Source organism: Tamandua tetradactyla, chromosome 1 (assembly GCF_023851605.1).
Source record: "Tamandua tetradactyla isolate mTamTet1 chromosome 1, mTamTet1.pri, whole genome shotgun sequence".
Classification (NCBI taxonomy): Eukaryota; Metazoa; Chordata; class Mammalia; order Pilosa; family Myrmecophagidae; genus Tamandua; species Tamandua tetradactyla.
Window position 1 is genome coordinate 170192341 of NC_135327.1, and position 23603 is coordinate 170215943.

A 23603-nucleotide genomic window follows, 5' to 3' on the forward strand; every position below is an offset into this window, starting at 1 on the left:
AACTTTCTCAGGAAAATAAAAAGTCAGCCTATACAATGGGAGACAAATTTGGAAACCACATATCAGATAAGAGTTTAGTATCCAAAATATATAAAGAGATTCTTCAACTCAACAACAAAAAGACAAACAACCCAATTAAAAAAATGGACAAAAGGCATGAACAGATACTTCTCAGAAGAGGAAATACAAATGGCTAAAAGGCACATGAAAAAATGCTTAACTTCACTGCCTGTTAGGGAAATACAAATCAACACCACAATGAGATTTCATCTGGCATCCACTAGAATGGCCATTATCAAAACAAACAGAAAACAACAAGTGCCTATGGAGTAAAAGGAACATTTATCCACTGTTGGTGGGGATGTAAAATGGTACAACTGCTCTGGAAAGCAATTTGGCAGTTCCTCAGGAAGCTAAGTATAGAACTGCCATATGATCCAGCAGTCCTATTAGTAGGTATATATTCAGAGGAACTGAAGGTAAGGACACAAACGGACATTTGCATATCAATGTTTATAGCAGCATTATTTATGATGGCAAAGAGATGGAAACAGCCCAATTTCCATCAATGGAGGAGTGGCTAAACAAGCTGTGGTATAGACATACAATGGAATATTACATAGCTGTAAGACAGAATAAATTCATGAAGTATGTAACAACATTGATAAACATTGAGGACATTATGCTGAGTGAAATTAGCCAGAAACAAAAGGACAAATACTGTATGGTCTCACTATTATGAACTAATATTAATGAGTGAACTTTGAGAGTTGAAGTTAACACAGATTATCAGGAGATAGGAACAGGGTTGAAACTGGGCATTTGGTGCTGAAGGAATACAGACTGTGCAACAAGACATTGTAAAACTTCAGAAACGGGCAGCATAAAACTATCTGATTGTAGCACAATGATATAAGTATACAGAATGAAACTGAGTGTAAGTATGATTGAGGGAGAAGGGCTGGGGGCACATATGAAGCCAGAAGGAAAGATAGAGGGTAAAGACTGAGATAGTATAATTAAGGAATACCTTGAGTGGACAATGATGGTGATTAAATGGATGCATAAAAATGTTTTTGCATGAGGAGAACAAATGAATGGCAACATTGCAAAGGGCTGAAAATGGATGGTACACAGGGAAAAAGTATAATCAATGCAAGCTAAGGTCTACAGTTAACAGTGACACAAAGACATTATGTCAAAACTAAATGTGGGAGAGGGGCCAAGATGGCGGCTTAGTAATGTGCGCGCATTTTAGTTCGTCCTCCAGAGCAACTACTAAATAACCAGAAACAGTACAGAACAGCTCCTGGAGCCATGACAGTGACCGGACACACAGCGTACCCCATTCTGGACCGGCTGCGAGTCTCCGGAACAGTGAGTTCCCCAAGTTGCGGCAGCTGGCGCCTGGTGCCCCTCCCCCACAGGCGGCTTCCTGGAGGGAAAGGAAAGAAACTCTAACAGTAGCAGAGACTGAGTCCAACCAAACACCAACAGTGGCATTAATAAACAAATTCTGACTACTAAAATTAGGCCCCCAGCTCAGGCAAAACTGGTCAAGGCGGAAGTCGCCTATTGGGCTAACCGAAAAAGAGGAAAGGGGACGAAACGGAGCCTTCTGTGGCTGTTTCTACAGAGGCTTAGCTGCCTCTGGATTCAGCAGCGAGATTACACAGGCTACAACTGCCCCAAGCATACGCAGAAACAGGCTGCTTTCAGGGCTGTCTCCCACCTGAACCTTCCCCACGGGAGGGGTGAAATGCAACTCAGGTGGAATCCCTCTCTCAAGGAATTCAGACCCCAGGACTTTGCAATTTTAAGCCATTAAAACCAGACTACAACCTTTCCTCTGTCTCCACCACGCCCCCAGCAGGGAGAGCCTTCCAAAGTTAAAGGAGCCACAACATCTTTTGCTGGTGGGACCCGCAGACAAGCGCCACATACTGGGCAGGATAAGAAAAAGAGAGCCCAGAGATTTCACAGGAAAGTCTTTCAACCTGCTGGGTCTCACACTCAGGAAAAAATGATGCAGGTGATTCCTTCCCCCTGAAAGGAGGCCAGCTTAGTCCTGGAAAATCCGGCTGGAGTCTGTAATACCTATGTAGACCCTCCTAAGGGTGGGGAGGGAAAAGGCACCTTACAAGCAGGACAAGAAACAAGAAAACAAGAACTGAAAAGTTACCCTCTGTTAAATAAAACTTAAGCTAGAGGTCCAGAAAAAGCTGAACTGAAGGTCAATGAACAGATAGACAACAAACTCATCTAGCAAGAAAATCCTAGGTAAGATAAGTGAAAGCAATCTCCAGAATAAACTAAATAAGGCAATTAAATGTCCAGATGCAAGCAAAAAATAACAAATCACACCAGGAAAATTGAAGATATGGCCCAGTCAAAGGAACAAACCAATAGCTCAAATGAGATGCAGGAGCTGAGACAACTAATTCTGAATATACGAACAGAAATGGAAAACCTCATCAAAAACCAAATCAATGAATTGAAGGAGGACATGAAGAAGGCAAGGAATGAACAAAAAGAAGAAATGGAAAGTCTGAAAAAACAAATCACAGAACTTATGGGAATGAAAGATACAGTAGAAGAGATGAAAAAACAATGGAAACCTACAATGGTAGATTTCAAGAGACAGAGGTTAGAATTAGTGAACTGGAGGATGGAACATCTGAAATCCAAAAAGAAACAGAAACTATAGGGAAAAGAATGGAAAAATATGAGCAGGGACTCAGGGAATTGAATGATAATATGAAGCGCATAAATATACGTGTTGTGGGTGTCCCGGAAGGAGAAGAGAAGGGAAAAGGAGGAGAAAAAGTAATGAAAGAAATTATCACTGAAAATTTCCCAACTCTTATGAAAGACCTAAAATTACAGATCCAAGAAGTGCAGCGCACCCCAAAGAGAATAGATCCAAATAGACGTTGTCCAAGACACTTACTAGTTAGAATGTCAGAGGTCAAAAAGAAAGAGAGGATCTTGAAAGCAGCAAGAGAAAAGCAATCCATCACATACAAGGGAAACCCAATAAGACTATGTGTAGATTTCTCAGCAGAAACCATGGAGGCAAGAAGACAGTGGGATGATATATTTAAATTACTAAAAGAGAAAAACTGCTAACCAAGAATTCTATATGCAGCAAAATTGTCCTTCAAAAATGAGGGAGAAATTAAAACATTTTCAGACAAAAAGTCATTGAGAGAATTTGTGACCAAGAGACCAGCTCTGCAAGAAATACTAAAGGGAGCACTAGAGACAGATACAAAAAGACAGAAGAGAGAGGTGTGGAGAAGAGTGTAGAAAGAAGGAAAATTAGATAGGATATATAAAATACAATAGGCAAAATGGTAGAGGAAAGTACTACCCAAACAGTAATAACACTAAATGTTAATGGACTGAACTCCCCAATCAAAAGGCATAGACTGGCAGAATGGATTAAAAAACAGGATCCTTCTATATGCTGTCTACAGGAAACACATCTTAGACCCAAAGATAAATATAGGTTGAAAGTGAAAGGTTGGGAAAAGATATTTCATGCAAATAACAACCAGAAAAGAGCAGGAGTAGCCATACTAATATCCAACAAATTAGACTTCAAATGTAAAACAGTTAAAAGAGACAAAGAAGGATACTATCTACTAATAAAAGGAACAATTCAACAAGAAGACATAACAATCATAAATATTTATGCACCAAACCAGAATGCCCCAAAATACATGAGGCATACACTGCAAATACTGAAAAGGGAAATAGACACATCTACCATAATAGTTGGAGACTTCAATTCCCCACTCTCATCAATGGACAGAACATCTAGACAGAGGATCAATAAAAAAACAGATAATTTGAATATTACAATAAATGAGCTAGACTTAACAGACATTTATAGGACATTACACCCCACAACAGCAGGATACACCTTTTTCTCAAGTGCTCATGGATCATTCTCAAAGATAGGTCATATGCTGGGTCACAAAGCAAGTCTCAACAAATTTAAAAAGATTGAAATCATACACAACACTTTCTCAGATCATGAAGGAATGAAGTTTTAAATCAATAATAGGCAGAGTGCCAGAAAATTCACAAATACGTGGAGGCTCAACAACACACTCTTAAACAACCAGTGGGTCAAGGAAGAAATTACAAGAGAAATTAGTAAATATCTCGAGGCAAATGAAAATGAAAACACAACATATCAAAACCTATGGGATGCAGCAAAGGCAGTGTTAAGAGGGAAATTTATTGCCCTAAATGCCTATATCAAAAAAGAAGAAAAGGCAAAAATTCGGGAATTAACTGTCCACTTGGAAGAACTGGAGAAAGAACAGCAAACTAACTCCAAAGCAAGCAAAAGGAAAGAAATAACAAAGATTAGAGCAGAAATAAATGAAATTGAGAACATGAAAACAATTGAGAAAATCAATAAGACCAGAAGTTGGTTCTATGAAAAAATCAATAAGACTGATGGGCCCTTAGCAAGATTGACAAAAAAAAGAAGAGAGAGGACGCAAATAAATAAGATCAGAAATGGAAGAGGAGACATAACCACTGACCTCACAGAAATAAAGGAGGTAATAAAAGGATACTATGAACAACTTTATGCTAATAAATACAACAATGTAGATGAAATGGACAAGTTCCTAGAAAGGCATGAACAACCAACTTTGACTCGAGAAGAAATAGACGACCTCAACAAACCAATCACAAGTAAAGAAATTGAATCAGTGATTAAGAAGCTTCCCAAAAAGAAAAGTCCAGGACCAGATGGCTTCACATGTGAATTCTACCAAACATTCCAGAAAGAATTAGTACCAACTCTCCTCAAACTCTTCAAAAAAATTGAAGTGGAGGGAAAGTTACCTAATTCATTCTATGAAGCCAACATCACCCTCATACCAAACCCAGGCAAAGATATTACAAAAAAAGAAAACTACAGACCAATCTCTCTAATGAATAGAGATGCAAAAATCCTCAACAAAATTCTAGCAAATCGAACCCACCAACACATTAAAAGAATTATACATCATGACCAAGTAGGATTCATCCCAGGTATGCAAGGATGGTTCAGCAAAAGAAAATCAATTAATGTAATACACCATATCAACAAATCAAAGCAGAAAAATCACATGATCATCTCAATTGATGCAGAGAAGGCATTTGACAAGATTCAACATCCTTTCCTGTTGAAAACACTTCAAAGGATAGGAATACAAGGGAACTTCCTTAAAATGATAAGGGAGTTTCTGGGTCAAGATGGCGGCTTAACAATGTGCGTGTTTTAGTTCGTCCTCCAGAACAACTACTAAATAACCAGAAACAGTACACAACACCTCCTGGGGACATGTCAGTGACCAGACACACAGCGTACCCCAGTCTGGACCAGCTGGACCAGCTGCGAGCACCCCCCCCCCGAACCGTGGGTTCCCAAAGCTGCGGCAGCCAGTGCCCCTCCCCCACAGGCTGCTTTCCAGAGGGGAAAGGAAAGGACTTTACCAGCAGCAGAGACTGGGCACAATCAAAAACCAATTGTGGAACTAATTAACTAATTCTGACTACTAAAAATAGGCCCCCAGCTTAGGTGAACCTGATCAAAGCGGAGGTTGCTCATTTTTGCCCCGGCACCAAGGGGGCAGGACTGACAGAAAAAGGGGGGAAAAAAAAAGAAGGAAACAGAGGTTTTTGTGGCTGTGTACCTATAAAGGCTTGACTGCCTCTGGATACATCAGCACGACTTTTCAGGCTGCGACTGCCCCAGACATAGGCAGAAGTGAGCTCTTTTGGGGGCTTGTCTGGAGCATGTGCCTTCCCCAGGGGAGGGGTGAAGCCCAACTCAGTTGGAATCCCTCCATCAAGGAATTCAGAAACCAGGGCTTGGTAATTTGAAGCCATTAAAACCAGCCTACAACCTCTCCTCTGTCTCCACCACGCCCCCAGTAGGGTGAGTCTGCCAAAGCTAAAGGTACCACATCGTCTTATGCTGGTGGGACCTTCAGCCAGACAAGCACCACATACTGGGCAGGATAAGAAAAACAGAGTCCAGAGACTTCACAGGAAAGTCTTTCAACCTGTTGGGTCTCACCTCAGGGAAAACCGACGCAGGTGACTCTTTCCTCCTGATAGGAGGCCAGTTTGGTCTGGGAAAATCTGGCTGGGGTCTATAATATCTAAGTAGACCCTCCTAAATGTGTGTGGGGGAAGGCACCACACAAGCAGGGCAAGAAACAAGAAAACAAGAACAGGAAAATTCTCCTCTGTTAAACAAAACTTAAGCTAAAGGTCCAGATAAAGCTGAATGGAATGTCAAAGAAGAGATAGACAAAAAATTCATCCAGCAAGAAAACCCTAGATAAAAGAAGTGAAAGCAACCTCCAGAATAAACTAATTAAGGTAATCATGCCTAGACATCAGCAAAAAATAACAAATCACACTAGGAAAATTGAAGATATGGCCCAGTCAAAGGAACAAACCAACAATTCAAATGACATATAGGAGCTGAAACAATTAATTCAGAATGTACAAACAGACATGGAAAACCTCATCAAACACCAAATCAATGAATTGAGGGAGGATATAAAGAAGGCAAGGAATGAGCAAAAAGAAGAAATCAAAAGTCTGAAAAAATGAAAGGAATGATAGAAGAGATAAAATAAACAATGGAAACCTACAATGGTAGATTTCGAGAGACAGAACATAGGATTAGTGAACTGGAGGACGGAACACCTGAAAACCAAGAAGAAAAAGAAAATATAGGGAAAAAATGGAAAAATATGAGCAGGGACTCAGGGAATTGAAAGACAATATGAAGCACACAAATATACGTGTTGTGGGTGTCCCAGAAGGAGAAGAGAAGGGAAAAGGAGAAGAAAAACTAATGGAGAAAATTATCACTGAAAATTTCCCAACTTTTAGGAGAGACTTAAAATTACAGATCCAAGAAGTGCAGCATACCCCAAAGAGAATAGATCCAAATAGACATACTCCAAGACATTTACTAATCAGAATGTCAGAGGTCAAAGAGAAAGAGAGGATCTTGAAAGCAGCAAGAGAAAAGCAACCCATCACATACAAGGGAAGCCCAAAAAGACTATGCACAGATCTCTCAGCAGAAACCATGGAGGCGAGAAGACAGTGGGATAATACATTTAAATTATTAAAAGAGAAAAACTGCCAACCAAGAATTCTATATCCAGCAAAACTGTCCTTCAAAAATGAAGGAAAAATTAAAACATTTTCAGACAAAAAATCACTGAGAGAATTTGTGACCCAGAGACCAGCTCTGCAAGAAATACTAAAGGGAACACTAGAGACAGATACAAAGACAGAAGAGAGAGGTGTGGAAAAGAGTGTAGAAAGGAAGACTATGAGTAAAGGTAAAAAGAAGGAAAATTAGATATGACATATAAAATCCAGAAGGCAAAATAGCAGAAGAAAGTACTACCCATGCAGTAATAACACTGAATGTTAATGGATTAAACTCTCCAGTCAAAAGACATAGTCTGGCAGAATGGATTAAAAAACAGGACCCATCTATATGCTGTCTCTACTCAAAGGACATGAGGCCAAGGACACAAATGGACATTTTACACATCAATGTTTATAGCAGCATTATTAACAATTACCAAGAGATGGAAACAGCCAAAATGTCCTTCAACAGACAGCTGACTAAACAATCTGTGACATTTACATAAGATGGAATATTATGCAGCTGTAAGACAGAATAAAGTTATGAAGTATGTAACAACATGAATGGATCTTAAGGACATTATGCTGAGTGTGATTGGCCAAAAACTAAAGGACAAATACTGTATGGTCTCACTGCTATGAACTGACATTAGTGAATAAACTTGGAATATGTCATTGGTAATAGAGACCATCAGGAGATAGAAATAGGGTAAGATAGTGGGTAATTGGAACTGAAGGGATACAGACTGTGCAACAGGACTGGATACAAGAACTCAGAAATGGACGGCACAATACTACCTAACTGTAATGTAATTATGTTAAAACACTGAATGAAGCTGCATGTGAGAATGATAGAGGGAGGAGGGCTGGGGACATAAATGAAATCAGAAAGAAAGATAGATGGTAAAGATCGAGATGGTATAATCTAGGAATGCCTAGAGTGTATAATAATAGTGAAATGTTCAGTGTACAAATTTTAAAAATGTTTTTGCATGAGGAAGAACAAAGGAATGTCATTATTGCAGGGTGCTGAAAAGGGATGATAATTAATACTTTAAAATGTCACCTTATGTGTGAGACTAAAACAAAAAATGTTTATTAGTTACAAAATTTATATTTTGACTAGAGCATTTCCTAATATAACTCATGTAGATAGTTTGATTGAATGTCATAAGTACTTGGAATCTCAGGTAGGACATGAGATTTTGTTAGTTTGCCCAAAGTGATGCCCCGATGAATCCCAGAGTGATTTGATGAGTGACTAGAAAAGTGTTTGCAAGCCCCCTTCGTGGAATGGTGAGAGTGGGGAGAAATTCAACTTCCCCAAGTTGAATTCCTGATATTCTCACAAGCAGTGTAGACAACCAAAGCTATAGGCTGAGCCCCCAATCTTGGGGGTTGTTCATATAAAACTTAACCCCACAAAGAATAGGTCAAGTCTACTTAAAATTTAGTCCTAAGAATCACCCCCAAGAGAGCCTCTTTTGTTTCTCAGATGTGGTCTCTCTCTCCAGCCAACATGACGAGCAGTCTCACCACCCTCCCCTTCTCTGCGTGGGACATGACTCCCAGGGGTGTGGACCTTCCTGGTAACGTGGGACAGAGATCCTGGAATGAGCTGAGACTCAGTATCAAGGGACTGAGAAAAACCCTAGGTTGAGCTGAGAATTAACATCAAGGGATTGAGAGAATCTTCTCGACCAAAGGGGGAAGAGTGAAATGAGACTAAGTGTCAATGGCTGAGAGATTCCAAACAGAGTTGAGAGGTTATCCTGGAGGTTATTCTTATGCATTAAGTAGATATCACCTTGTTGTTCAAGATGTAGCAGAGAGGCTGGAGGGAACTGCCTGAAAATGTGGAGCTGTGTTCCAGTAGCCATGTTTCTTGATGATGATTGTACAATGATATAGCTTTCACAATGAGACTCTGTGAATGTGAAAACCTTTGTGTCTGATGCTCCTTTTAGCTACTATATCAACAGAAGAGTAGAACATATGGAATAAAAATAAATAATAGGGGGAACAAATGTTAAAATAAATTTAGTTTGAAATGCTAGTGGTAAATGAAAGCGAGGGGTAAGGGGTATGGTATGTATAATCTTTTTTTTCTCTGTTATCGTTTTACTTCTTTTTCTGTTGTCTTTTTATTTCTTTTTCTAAATCGATGCAAATGTTCTAAGAAATGATGAATATGCAACAATGTGATGATATTAAGAATTACTGATTGTATATGTAGAATGGAATGATATCTTAATGTTTTGTTTGTTAATTTTTTTAATTAATAAAAAAAGTTAAAAAAATGATAAAGGGAATATATGAAAAACCCACAGCTAATATCATCCTCAATGAGGAAAAATTGAAAACTTTCCCTCTAAGATCAGGAACAAGACAAGGATGTCCACTAACACCACTGTTATTCAACATCATGTTGGAAGTTCTAGCCAGAGCAATTAGATAAGAAAAAGAAATACAAGGCATCAAAATTGGAAAGGAAGAAGTAAAACTATCACTATTTGCAGATGATATGACACTATACGTCGAAAACCCTGAAAAATCCACAGCAAAACTACTAGAGCATTAGCACGAGTACAGCAAAGTGGCAGGTTACAAGATCAACATTCAAAAATCTGTAGTGTTTCTATTCACTAGCAATGAACAAGCTGAGGGGGAAATCAAGAAATGAATTCCATTTACAATTGCAACTAAAAGAATAAAATACTTAGGAATAAATTTAACTAAAGAGACAAAAGACCTATACAAAGAAAACTACAAAAAACTGTTAAAAGAAATCACAGAAGACCTAAATAGATGGAAGGGCATACCGTGTTCATGGATTGGAAGACTAAATATAGTTAAGATGTCAATTCTACCTAAATTGATTTACAGATTCAACACAATACAATCAAAATCCCAACAACTTATTTTTCAGAAATAGAAAAAACAATAAGCAAATTTATCTGGAAGGGCAAGGTGCCCCGAATTGCTAAAAGTATCTTGAGGTAAAAAAACGAAGCTGGAGGTCTCACGCTGCCTGACTTTAAGGCATATCATGAAGCCACAGTGGTCAAAACAGCATGGTACCGGCATAAAGATAGATATATTGACCAATGGAATCGAATAGAATTCTCAGATATTGACCCTCATATCTATAGACATTTGATCTTTGATAAGGCAGTCAAGCCAACTCACCTGGGACAGAACAGTCTCTTCAATAAATGGTGCCTAGAGAACTGGATATCCATATGCAAAAGAATGAAAGAGGACCCCTATCTCACACCCTATACAAAAGTTAACTCAAAATGGATCAAAGATCTAAACATTAGGTCTAAGACCATAAAACAGTTAGAGGAAAATGTAGGGAGATATCTTATGAATCTTATAATTGGAGGCGGTTTTATGGACCTTACACCTAAAGCAAGAGCACTGAAGAAAGAAAGAAATAAATGGGAGCTCCTCAAAATTAAACACTTTTGTGCATCAGAGGCACACTTATCCACTGTTGGTGGGCATGACAAATGGTGCAACCACTGTGGAAGGCAGTTTGGTGGTTCCTCAAAGAGCTGAATATAGAACTGCCATATGACCCAGCAATACCCTTGCTAGGTATCTACTCAGAGGACTTAAGGGCAAAGAACAAATGGACATTTGCACACCAATGTTTATAGCAGCATTATTTACAATTGCAAGGAGATGGAAACAGCCAAAATGTCCATCAACAGACAAGTGGCTAAACAAACTGTGGTATATACATATGATGGAATATTATGCAGCTCTAAGACAGAATAAACTATTATTTAGTTTTATTCCATATGTTCTGCTCATCTGTTGACAAGGTAGATAAAAGGAGCATCAGACACAAGGTTTTCACAATCACACAGTCACATTGAGAAAGCTATATCATTATACAATCTTCATCTAGAAACATGGCTACTGGAACACAGCTTTTCATTTTCAGGCAGTTCCCTCCAGCCTCTCCATTACATCTTGGATAACAAGGTGATATCACTTAATGCGTAAGAATAACCTCCAGGATAACCTCTCGACTCTGTTTGGAATCTCTCAGCCATTAACACTTTGTCTTATTTCACTCTTCCCCCTTTTGGTGGAGAAGGCTTTCTCAATCCCTTGATGCTGAGTCTCAGCTCATTCTAGGATTTCTGTCCCACGTTGCCAGGAAGGTCCACACCCCTGGGAGTCATGTCCCACGTGGACAGGGGGAGGGTGGTGAGTTTGCTTGTTGTGTTGGCTGGAGAGAGAGGCCACGTCTGAGCAACAAAAGAGGTTCTCTTGGGGGTGTCTCTTAGGCCTAATTTTAAGTAGGCTCGACCTATCCTTTGTGGGGTTAAGTTTCATATGAACAAACCCCAAGACTGGGGGCTCAGCCTATAGCTTTGGTTGTCCACACTACTTGCGAGAATATCAAGAATTCAACTTGGGGAAGTTGAATTTTCCCCTGTTCTCACCATTCCCCGAAGGGGACTTTGCAAATACTTTTTGACTTACTGATCAAATCACTCTGGGATTCATTGGGGCTTCACTCTGGACAAACCAACAAAATCTCATGTCCTACCCAAGGTTCCATGTACTTATGTTGTTTGACCAACTATCTACATAAGTTATATTAGGGGATGCACTAGTCAAAATATAAATTTTGTACCAAAGAAACATCTTTGTGCTTCAGTCTCACACATAAGTTGAAATTTTAAAATATTAATTACCATCTATTTTCAGCACCCTGCAGTAATGACATTCCTTTGTTCTTCCTCATGCAAAAACATTTTTTTAATTTTTACATTTAGTCACTATCATTATACACTCTAGGCATTCCTAGATTATACCATCTCAATCTTTATCATCTTTCTTTCTGATTTCATTTATGCCCCCAGCCCTCCTCCCTCTATCATTCTCACAGTCACTGTTTTAACATAATTGTATTACAGTTAGGTAGTATTGTGCTGTCCATTTCTGAGTTTTTATATTCAGTCCCGTTGCACAATCTGTATCCCTTCAGCTCCAATTACCCAATATCTTACCCTATTTCTACCTCCTGATGGTCTCTGTTACCAACGAAATATTCCAAGTTTATTCACTGATGTCAGTTCATATCAGTGAGACCATACAGTATTTGTTCTTTTGTTTTTGGTTAATCTCACTCAGCATAATGTCCTTAAGGTCCATCCATGTTGTTACATACTTCATAACTTTATTCTGTTTTACAGCTGCATAATATTCTATCGTATGTATATGTCACAGTTTGTTTAGCCACCCATCTATTGATGGACATTTTGGCTGTTTCCATCTCTTGGTATTTGTAAATAATGCTGCTATAAACATTGGTATGCAAATGTCCGTTTGTGTCCTTGCCCTCATGTCCTTTGAGTAGAGACAGTATATAGATGGGTCCTGTTTTATAATCCATTCTGCCAGTCTATGTCTTTTGATCAGGGAGTTTAATCTATTAACATTTAGTGTTATTACTGCATGGATAGTACTTTCTTCTACCATTTTGCCTTTTGGATTTTATATGTCATATCTAATTTTCCTTCTTTTTACCTTTACTCATAGTCTTCCTTCCTACACTCTTCTCCACACCTCTCTCTTCTGTCTTTTCATATCTGTCTCTAGTGTTCCCTTCAGTATTTCATGCAGAGCTGGTCTCTTGGTCAGAAACTCTCTCAGTGATTTTTTGTCTGAAAATGTTTTAATTTCTCCCTCATTTTTGAAGGACAATTTTGCTGGATATAGAATTCTTGGTTGGCAGTTTTTCTCTTTTAATAATTCAAATATATCATCCCACTGTCTTCTTGCCTCCATGGTTTCTCCTGAGAAATATACACATAGTCTTATTGGGCTTCCCTTGTATGTGATGGATTGCTTTTCTCTTGCTGCTTTCAAGATTCTCTCTTTCTCTTTGACCTCTGACATTCTGATTAGTAAATGTCTTGGAGTATGTCTATTTGGATCTATTCTCTTTGGGGTATGCTGCACTTCAGGGATCTGTAATTTTAAGTCTTTCATAAGAGTTGGGAAATTTTCAGTGATAATTTCCTCCCTTAATTTTTCCTCCTCTTCCCTTCTCTTCTCCTTCTGGGACACCCACAACACATATATTTGTGTGCTTCATATTGTCTTTCAATTCCCTGAGTCCCTGCTCATATTTTTCCATTTTTTCCCTATATTTTCTTTTTCTTCTTGGTTTTCAGGTGTTCCGTCCTCCAGTTCACTAATCCTATGTTCTGTCTCTCGAAATCTACCATTGTAGGTTTCCATTGTTTATTTTATCTCTTCTATCATGCCTTTCATTCCCATAAGTTCTGTGATTTGTTTTTTCAGACTTTTGATTTCTTCTTTTTGTTCATTCCTTGCCTTCTTTATATCCTCCCTCAATTCATTGATTTGGTGTTTGATGAGGTTTTCCATGTCTGTTTGTACATTCTGAATTAATTGTTTCAGCTCCTATATGTCATTTGAATTGTTGGTTTGTTCCTTTGACTGGGCCATATCTTCAATTTTCCTAGTGTGATTTGTTATTTTTTTGCTTGTGTCTAGGCATTTAATTACCTTAGTTAATTTATTCTGAATTGCTTTCACTTCTTTTATCTAGGGTTTTCTTGCTGGATGAATTTGTTGTCCATCTGTTCTTTGGCATTCAGTCCAGCTTTATCTGGACCTCTAGCTTAGGTTTTGTTTAAGAGAGAAGAATTTTTCAGTTCTTGTTTTCTTGTTTCTTGCCCTGCTTGTACAGTACCTTTCTCCCCCCACCCTTAGGAGGGTCTATGTAGGTATAATAGACCCCAGCCAGATTTTCCCAGACCAAACTGGCCTCCTATCAGGAGGAAAGAGTCACCTGCGTCGGTTTTCCCTGAGGGTGAGACCCAGCAGGTTGAAAGACTTTCCTGTGAAGTTTCTGGACTCTGTTTTTCTTATCCTGCCCAGTATGAGGTGCTTGTCTGCCTGCTAGTCCCACCAGCATAAGATTATGAGGTACCTTTAACTTTGGCAGACTCTCTCAGCCAGGGGTGTGGTGGAGACAGAGGAGAGGGTTGTAGGCTGGTTTTAATGGCTTCACATTACCAAGCCCTGGTGTCCGAATTCATTAAGGGAGGGATTACACCTGAGTTGAACTTCACCCCTCCCCTGGGGAGGGCACAGGCTCCAGACAAGCCCTCAAATAAGCTTATTTCTGCCTATGCCTGGGACAGTTGCAGCCTGAGAAGCCCTGCTGCTGTATCCAAAGGTAGTCAAGCCTTTGTAGAAACACAGCCACAAAAACCTCTGTTTCTTTTTTTTTTCCTTTTCCGTCAGCCCTGCCCCCTTGGCGCCAGGGCAAAAATGAGCGACCTCCACTTTGACCAGGTTCACCTGAGCTGGGGGCCTATTTTTAGTAGTCAGAATTTGTTAATTAGTTCCACAATTGCCGTTTGGTTGGGCTCAGCCCCTGCTCCTGGTAAAGTTTCTTTCCTTTCCCCTCTGGGAAGCAGCCTGTGGGGGAGGGGTGCCAGCCACTGTGTCTTGGGGAACTCACGGTTCTGTGGGGGCTCAAAGCCAGTCCAACTGGTCCAGACTGGGGTACCCTGTGTGTCCGGTCACTGACGTGGCCCCAGGAGCTGTTCTGTACTGTTTCTCGTTATTTAGTAGCTGTTCTGGAGGTCAAACTAAAATGCGCACATTGCTAAGCCACCATCTTGTCCTGGAAGTCTTGTAGCCTAGATTCTTGAAGACGAATATATAACTATTTAGCTTTTACTCTGTGATCATGTGAGTATGAAAACCTCATGGCTGATGCTTTCTTTATCCAGTGTATGGACAGATGAGTGAAAAAAAATAAGGACAAAAAATAAACTAAATGTTAGCTTTAGGTGTTCTTTTTTTACTTTCATTTTTACTTTTATTCTTATTTTTTTGAGATATGAAAATGTTAAAAAATCTATTGTGATGACAATGTATAGCTATATGATGATACTGTGAACCACTGATTGCGGAATTTAGATGATTATAAGGTATGTGAATATATAATATAGCTCAATAAAATTGGACTTTTAAAAAAAGGAAAGAAAGAAAGCCATGGATGTCTATGCTTCAGGAATCATGGGTGTGCAGGTCTTGGCCAGTCCTGGCTACTGCACATCCCCGAGGCATATTCACCCTGGCTATTCTCCCACTTTGTCTCTGATGTGGAGCCCACAGCAAACAGTTGGAGGAGGGGCCATGCTGCTCCCCTCTCCTCGCTAGTCCAGGATGGAATTGAAACCCCTCCCCTTGCCTGTTCACCCTTAACACAGGCACTTATCAAGAGGTCTTTTTTTTTTTTTTTACTAGAAAGCAAGGGAAACTGGCGTTGCTCAGAAAGAAGCCAACTTATTTATAAATCCTTTCCCACTTCCCTGTGACCACACTCCCCTCCAGGCAAGGGAATAGGGTAAATATACAAGCGTGGCTGACTATCTGCTCAGCCCAAAGTGAATGATAGAAATTATCTTATTCCTCTAAGAGCATCAATAGAGAAAGAAACCATATGTATAGTGAGCCTCCTCCTTCCTTCGATGCCAACCCTCTTTGCTAGGAAAGCGGGTTATTTCTTCACAATATCTTTGTCTTCAATTAAATTTTTTATGGACGCATTAGACAGAACCAGATATTACAGCTCTGGGGCTCTCCACTGAAGACCTCATTCCTGGTTCACATCTCTGAGCACCATTCTTCAGTCACTTCTGCATCTCCCTACTATCATCCAGCTGGTATTCAACTTCGGTCCACAAATATGTCAAATGCCGCCATAAAATCCAGATAATCTCCCCCACCATGAAATCCAAATAATCTCCCTCTTGGAGTATTGCTTTGATAAGCCATCTTATTAGCCCTAAATGTTTAAAAAGGAAATAAGTGGCATGGCTTTTTCTTAGGGATCATATACTGGCTTATTTCCTTTTTCTACACTTACAGAGCAAGAGCTTCCCAAACCACTAGACAACCAGTCTCCTTTGGTTAGCTGACTCACAGGGCCTTGGGTACCCGACTCAGATGAGGCTTGTGGCATCAGCCAGCTCCCTCCTTTTCTGCAGACCTTACAGTCCCCTCTGATACCAATTTGAGTTAAAATAAAACAAACAAAGCCATATCCCAGGTTGACCAAGATACATCTTAATTTCTCTTGAATCCTGAGCTGGAAGGGCTGGATGGAGATTTGTCAGCCATTCCTGAAAGTCTGACATTCCCATGTGCATGCACATGTGTGTGTACACACACACAACATACACACTCACACACACCCCAGACCCTCACGTGTAAGTAGGATTCTTGGCAGGGTTTGCCTGAAAGGGCCAGCCAAAGTTTCAGGAATTGAAAGTCCACTTGGTCCCCACCAGACTGCCGTGACCTGGATTATAACACTCAATCAGCTCAGCCCTTGCACTCGGCCGGACCATAGGACCAGGGCTAGAGGCTACCCTGAGCCACCTCTGAAGCTCTTGCTTAAGGTGCTTACCCATGGACAGGGCCCATGGCCCATGTGCTAGCTTGGGTCAGAATGGAGCAAGTCTGCAGGTACCCCCTGTGTGCATGGTTCTGATGGGAGCCTGCAGCCCAAGGCAGTCCCAGGGCACGGGCACCATACCCCCTCACAACCCCACTTTCTACTCCCACTGCCCAGCCCAGGCAACCATATCTTCAGCCTCTCCAGTACTGACCTGACACCTTTCCAGACAATCCCTTCCCATCCTAGGCCACCCCATCGATTTAGTTTTAGACTTACAAATACCCAGAACCAGATGGAAAACTGTCACGGGGAAATTTGCTTTTCCAGCCCTTCTAATTGCCCAGAATAAAAGGAAAGTCCTAGAAACGTGGATATTTTCTGAATAGTTTCAGGGTTTTTCTTTTTTCTTTTTAGGAGTTTATTTGCTTCTATCTACCTTCTCCCAAAATAGTTGAAGGGAGGCTTGCAGGAACATGGGCTCGAGAAGAAATCACTGATCAAGAGTAGGAGCAAAAGAAGAAAGAGAAATAGCGCAGGGAATCAAAGAGTCAGGCATAAAATTGGAATATGACCACCCTGTGAACTTGCTACCGATGAGCCGTGTGCTCAGACCTGAGCCTTCCTGTAGCTACTCATTTACATAACTCAAAGTGTCCAGAAAGTAAACGCAAACCAACTGTTCTTGGGATTATGACAGGCAAGAATATCTTCCCAGGGACGTTCACAGAATTGGGTCTATGACTGACAACTCAGCATGGCTCTAACATAACACAAAATATGATTCAAGCTGTGCATACATTGGAAGCATCGCGAATATTGGGCTTTGCTGAGCTGCACTGATCCAGAGGATATTTTAACAGTCTAAAGGTTTGAAATGCATTTCTCCCTATCCTCTGTAATTATTGCTTCTCTCTGCTTAATTTTTTAAAAATGTAAGTTCTTTTTTGAGAGACACCCAGGGCTCAAAATTCAAAAGATAGCAATGAATAACAGAGAAAAATATGTGCCCTTCCCATCCTGGATCCCAGCCACCCAGTTCCCCAGTGTTACCTATTTGCTGTGGTTTGATAAATACAGGTGACAACGAGCTTGGGACATTGTGTTGTGATAACGCTGTCTGGTAAATATACATCACTGCATAAGGCCCTCCAGACAAGCAGTGAGATAAGGGAAGGGTCGACATGCTCTTGTGAAAATGAAGAATCATTCAAGGATTTGCCTGCCTATAAAAGCCATCCTCAGCCCTGGGAGGAAAGCCCAGGAAGTTCCCAAAAGTAGAGCCACAATTCTCCCCAGAAACTTTTACCTGCGGTTTTTTAAACACAGAGACAAACAAGTGATTGAGGGCCTAAGGTCCTACTCACAGAGCAAGGCCAGGGTGCTTTTAGCCTGGAAAAACAAAAACAAAAACAAAGTAACTGCCAGTGGATTTCCACCAGGCCAGTATTCCTCTCCCTACCCTCCTACCCCCAGGAGGTATTTGGAAGTGGTGGGACTGGAGGGGCGGGGAGGATGGGGCTGGGTCTGTGACTGTCCTACAAGGGAGAAGGGATTACTGGTATTTAGTGGGCAGGACGCTGCTCCAGACAGGCCCACGCAAAGAACTATACTGCCTCAAATTCCAACAGCACCCCCAGAGAGAAGCACTGGCTGGGACCCAGCACTGTTCTCAGCCTTGAAACATTTTCTGTGAAGTCCCCCTGGAGCCCTAACTTTGAGCAGCATCACTCCCTGGCACACCCACCGAGAGGAACAATTTAGGAATGTGTGCTGAGGTAATGGGATGACGTGTTGAGAGTGCTTTTATTTATAAGCTTGTATAAAGCTGGGGAACAGCTTCCAAAAAAAGTCTTTTTGGTTTTAGAATAGATGAGCTGTTGCCTTTCTCTCTGGCCAAGATCAGTGGGCAGAGTCAGTTGCCTGTTCTAGACACTCCTGGATGGAAATAATAATCCTTCATCCCCCATCCCCCACCCCCGGGGTACAAAGGAATGCTGTTCAATTCACTCTCTAAAATGAGGACCATTCTCCCCGCCCACCCTAAAGAGAGAGTGGTTCTTTAGGAGACTGTTAAAAGGATGGAAGGTAGAAGGTTTTTCCAGGTCTGTGGTTTCTAATGCAAGCCAAGTGATGTGGATTTACCTGCCTATCTCTTACCATTACTGACTTTTTCTGTGCACCCCTGAGACTTTCATTCACTCATTCATTCATTCCCCAGACATTCACTAAGCAGTGACCACAACAACAGTTGTGCTATGAAGATTAAATGAGATTATGCTGGAAAAGCACTTACGCAGGGCCTGGAATGCATAAATGCTTGGAAACTGTTTGCCTTATTGGCAGGATTGCAAGGTCTGGACCTAGGGGTAGACCCAAAGACCAGTAGGACAGGTCCCTGGACCCACAGAGCTCCCAGCCTCCCCAAGGGCACCCCCTCCAGAGACAGCATGATGGATGTGGTGTGGGTCCAGTGGACACGTGAACAATTGCTTGGCCCAGCCCAGAGGGGACCCCTACGAGGCTCTAGTTCTGAGGCGTGGCCTCCCCTCTACATTCCCATTTGGGAAACTCCCAGCCTGAAGGACTCCCAACCTGACCATCTGTAGCTTTGTTTAGCTGCTTCTTTCCGGGCAGCTTCCGGGATGGGACCTGCAGGGCAGGCTGGGGGGAAGGGAGTACTTGCAGGGTGTGGTTTTCTAGAAAGTCTCTCAGAGCCTTAATTGGGTAGCAGTGTGTACAGCGTTTAAAACCTCAGATTCGGATAAATATGACTCTTATAAGCTGAATTCAGGCAACATTTTTTATCTTACGATGGGGATGACACCTATATAACAAAGTTGTAAAGATTAAATATGAGCATAATGGCTGGCCCACCGTAGGCTAAATGGCAGTTTTCCTGCTGTGTATTTTCCCCTGCTTCATGCTGCCATAACAACCAGTCTCCTTTATACAATTCCTTACAACTTGCAAAGTGCTTTTGCCTAAGTCTCTCTTGCTCCTCACAATTATCCTGTAAGACAGACAGAGCAGGGGTAACTTCCCCCAAGTGACGATGAAGAAACAGTAATTTAGCAAATATCACCGAGTCAAGGGTGAGCTGGGACAGTCCTCCGGGCTCACACCTGGGAGTCGGATGGGTTTGGGGGGTCTTTGGGGGCAGTGTGATCCTGGGTTAAGGAGGAAGGATGACTCAGCTGGGTGCAGAAGCGCCCAGACTGGCTCACTCAGCCCTGGGGTTCCCCGGGAAAGGGGTGTTTGCTAGAGCCTGGCTCCTTCTCCCCAGCCCCACCTCCAGGAACTCCTCTTGGGGTTCTCTTTTTGGGGAGAATTGGCTGGTTGCGGAGAGGAATAGGCCGTCTGTGTGTGACCCCGCACCCAGGGAGGACAGAGCCCCGGGGCGAGGCTTGCTGGAGAGCAGTAGGCCTGGGCCGGGAGCCAGTTTGGAAGGAGGAGGAGAGAAGCAGTTTATAGGAACTGCGGCTGATGTGGCAGGAAAGGCACATGTGGTCAGGCTAGGAAGCATACTTATAACTGGCTCGTTGGTCTAGGGGTATGATTCTCGCTTAGGGTGCGAGAGGTCCCGGGTTCAAATCCCGGACGAGCCCTCAGTTTCCTTTTTTAAAGATTTATTTTTTCTGCTTTCTGCTTCCTCCCACCCCCAGACTCACCTCTGCTCCTTCCCCGGTAGGAGATAGTCTAATAGTGTGTGATTAAGGGACCCTGATAAAAAGCTGGCAGCAGGATTACTATTCGTCATGACCTCTATTTACCCCATTATTTCCACTGAGACCAAACTGAGCAGGAGGGGGTTGGCATGGTATCTGGCTCAACCTGGAAGTTTAGAGCCAGAGGGCAGCAATTTGTTAGGAAGAAGACAACCTCTCAAAGGCCCTCAGACAAAAAAGAAGTGGAAGCCAGGAAAAACTAAGCTCTCATGCAAAACCCAAGCTATGATATGCGCAGAGCTTGAAGTCCAAAAGCTATGATTACAGGTGCAATTCCGAGTCTTAGTTTTCCCTTTGGCAAAATGGGGACAATAATATTTATTTCTCAGGGTTGCTTGGAAGATTAAATAAGAAACTGTATGTGAGGGCTCTTTGCAAATTATAAAGTACCTAATGCCCTCATACTCCCTGAAGCCCAGAAACATAGGATAACATAGAACTTAGAAATTAAAAATACGAACAATCTCCAAAAAAAAAAAAAAGAAATTTCTAGAATTTAGAATTAAGGAAGAAAGCAAAAAAATAAACGAATAAATAAATAAATAAAGGAGGAGGATGCCACAGTGACCCATGGTGGGTTTCAGATCCAGATATATGCCCAGGGACCTGGAAATATATTTCAATGCTTTCACTTACAGGATATGGGACCTCAACTAGCAGAGACAGAAGCTGGAATTGAATACTCTGCATGTAGCTCAGAACATCAAAGAGCTACCTTGTCTATGAAAAGAAGACTAAAAACTACATCCTCCAGTCCAAGGAAACAGAGAAAAGAGGTGGAAACACAGATCAACTCTGAGAAACTGAAGTGCCAGTCCTAACCAAGTACATATATTCCATCTGTATTGGATTATGTTATTTGTATAATGCTAGATTCCCAAGCAGAGAATACCATGCAGTAACACACATGAGCTTCATAACCCAGGGCATATGGGAAAAACACACAAACACCCCTGTCCCACTGCAGAAGAGTTCACAATAAAATATTATGAATCAGACAAGGAAATGAGACACCATAAGCAAGAATCAGTACACAGGGCCATGGTGACTCAGTGGCAGAGTTCTCACCTGCCATGCTGGAGACCCGGGTTTGATTCCCAGTGCCTGCCTAGGTCAAAAGTGTTAACATTCCAGAAAATGTAGACATCACCCTGAAGGGATGCACAGTTACTATGAAGGGCCCCAGAGGAACTCTGTGAAGTGATTTCAGCCACATCAATGTAGAACTCAGTCTACTTGGGAAGAAAAAGAAGATGCTTCCGGTTGACAAATGGTGGGGAAATAGAAAGGAGCTGGCTGTGGTTCACACTACCTGCAGTCAAGTAGAGCACATGGCCAGGGTGCTACACTGGGTTTCTGTTACCAGGTGAGGTCTGTGTATGCTCACTTCCCACCAATGTTGTTATTCATGAGACTGGGTCTCTGGTTGAAATCAAACATTTCTTGGGTGAAAAATATACCCACAGAATTCGAATGAGGCCAGGTGTTGCTTGTTCAGTCGCTCAAGCCCAGAAAGATGAGTTAATTTGTGAAGGAAATGACATTGAACTTGTATCAAAATCAGCTGCTTTGGAGTGATTTGAACAGTGAATAAAAAAGTATTTGCAAAGTCCCCTTTGGGGGATGGTGAGAAAGGGGGAAAATTCAACTTCCCCAAGTTGAATTCTTGATATTCTCACAAGCAGTGGGGACAACCAAAGCAATAAGCTGAGCCCCCAATCTTGGAGTTTGTTCATATGAAACTTAACCCCACAAAGGATAGGTCAAGCCTACTTAAAATTAGGCCTAAGGGTCACCCCCAAGAGAACTCTTCTGTTGCTCAGATGTGGCCTCTCTCTCCAGCCAACACAACAAGCAAACTCACCTCCCTCACCCTGTCTACATGGGACATCACTCCCAGGGGTGTGGACCTTCCTGGCAACATGCGACAGAAATCCTAGAATGAGCTGAGACTCAGCATCAAGGGATTGAGAAAACCTTCTCAACCAAAAGGGGGAAGAGCAAAATGAGACAAAATAAAGTGTCAATGGCTGAGAGATTCCAAATAGAGTCAAGAGGTTATCCTGGAGGTTATTATTAACGCATTAAATAGATGTCATCTTTGTTAGTCAAGATGTAATGGAGAGGCTGGAGGGAACTGCCTGAAAATGTAGAGCTGTGTTCCAGTAGCCAGGTTTCTTGAAGATGGTTGTATAATGATACAGCTTTCACAATGTGACTGTGTGATTGTGAAAACCCTGTGTCTGATGCTCTTTTTATCTACCTTATAAACAGATGAGTAGAACATATGGAATAAAAATAAATAATAGGGGGAACAAATGTTAAATTTAGTAGATTGAAATGCTAGTGATCAATGAAAGGGATGGGTAAGAAGGACGGTATGTATGAATTTTTTTCTGTTGTCTTTTATTTCTTTTTCTAAATTAATGCAAATGTTCTAAGAAATGATCATGATGATGAATATGCAACTGTGTGATGATATCGTGAATTACTGATTATATGTGTATAATGGAATGATCCTAAGTTAAGAATGTTTGTGTTTGTTTGCTGTTATATATTTTTAAAAAATTAATTTAAAAAAAAGCTGCTTTGATTCAGCCACAATGTGATTTAAGCCACAATGGTTTAAAACGAAGATACGAGAAAAATTTTGGATGGTATCTATGTGTCTGCAAAAGGAACAGTTCATAAGTTAACGGATCATGATTAACAGATCATGGTTAATAAGTTGCAGCAATGGAAACAAGATGCTAGACCTATTTGCGGTCTTAAAAGAGTCATTAAAATTCATCTGTTAATTTGAGGCTTTTTTTTTTCTTTTTCATTTTAAAAACATCCTCTGTCCTAAATAGGACTAGTAAGACTTAAAAGGGGGAAATGGCTGAATTCGGTTCTCATGGAGGCTATTTCAGATGAGGAATATTATAGCACCAGTGTCAGGTGATGCATGAAACTGTTTATCTTCAGATATGGAACTTTGGGAAGATGCTAAAAGTGTCTGTAATTTTGCTGAGCCATGAATTTTAATGCCTGAGTCACTTGTCTGTGTATCAGAACTTTTTGTGAAAAATACCTATGATGTGGAACAAAGTTGATGTACTGACTTAGTGAGGGTTAAGGATGTAGTCAGTTTGTATTCATGATAAACAAGATTGCTGTTGTGTAAGGTCTTCTTAGTAATAATAATAACAATAATATTTCTAAAAACTGGT

General features: G+C 41.1%; 1 non-coding gene and 1 pseudogene across 1 annotated transcript; both read left to right on the top strand.

The window, feature by feature from the left end:
* Positions 1–18681: 18681 nt before the first annotated feature.
* LOC143681672 (large ribosomal subunit protein uL6 pseudogene) lies at positions 18682–23101 on the top strand (annotated as a pseudogene).
* Positions 20200–20271, top strand: TRNAP-AGG (transfer RNA proline (anticodon AGG)). Its single transcript has one exon. It is a non-coding gene; the product is annotated as a tRNA-Pro (tRNA).
* Positions 23102–23603: the final 502 nt, after the last annotated feature.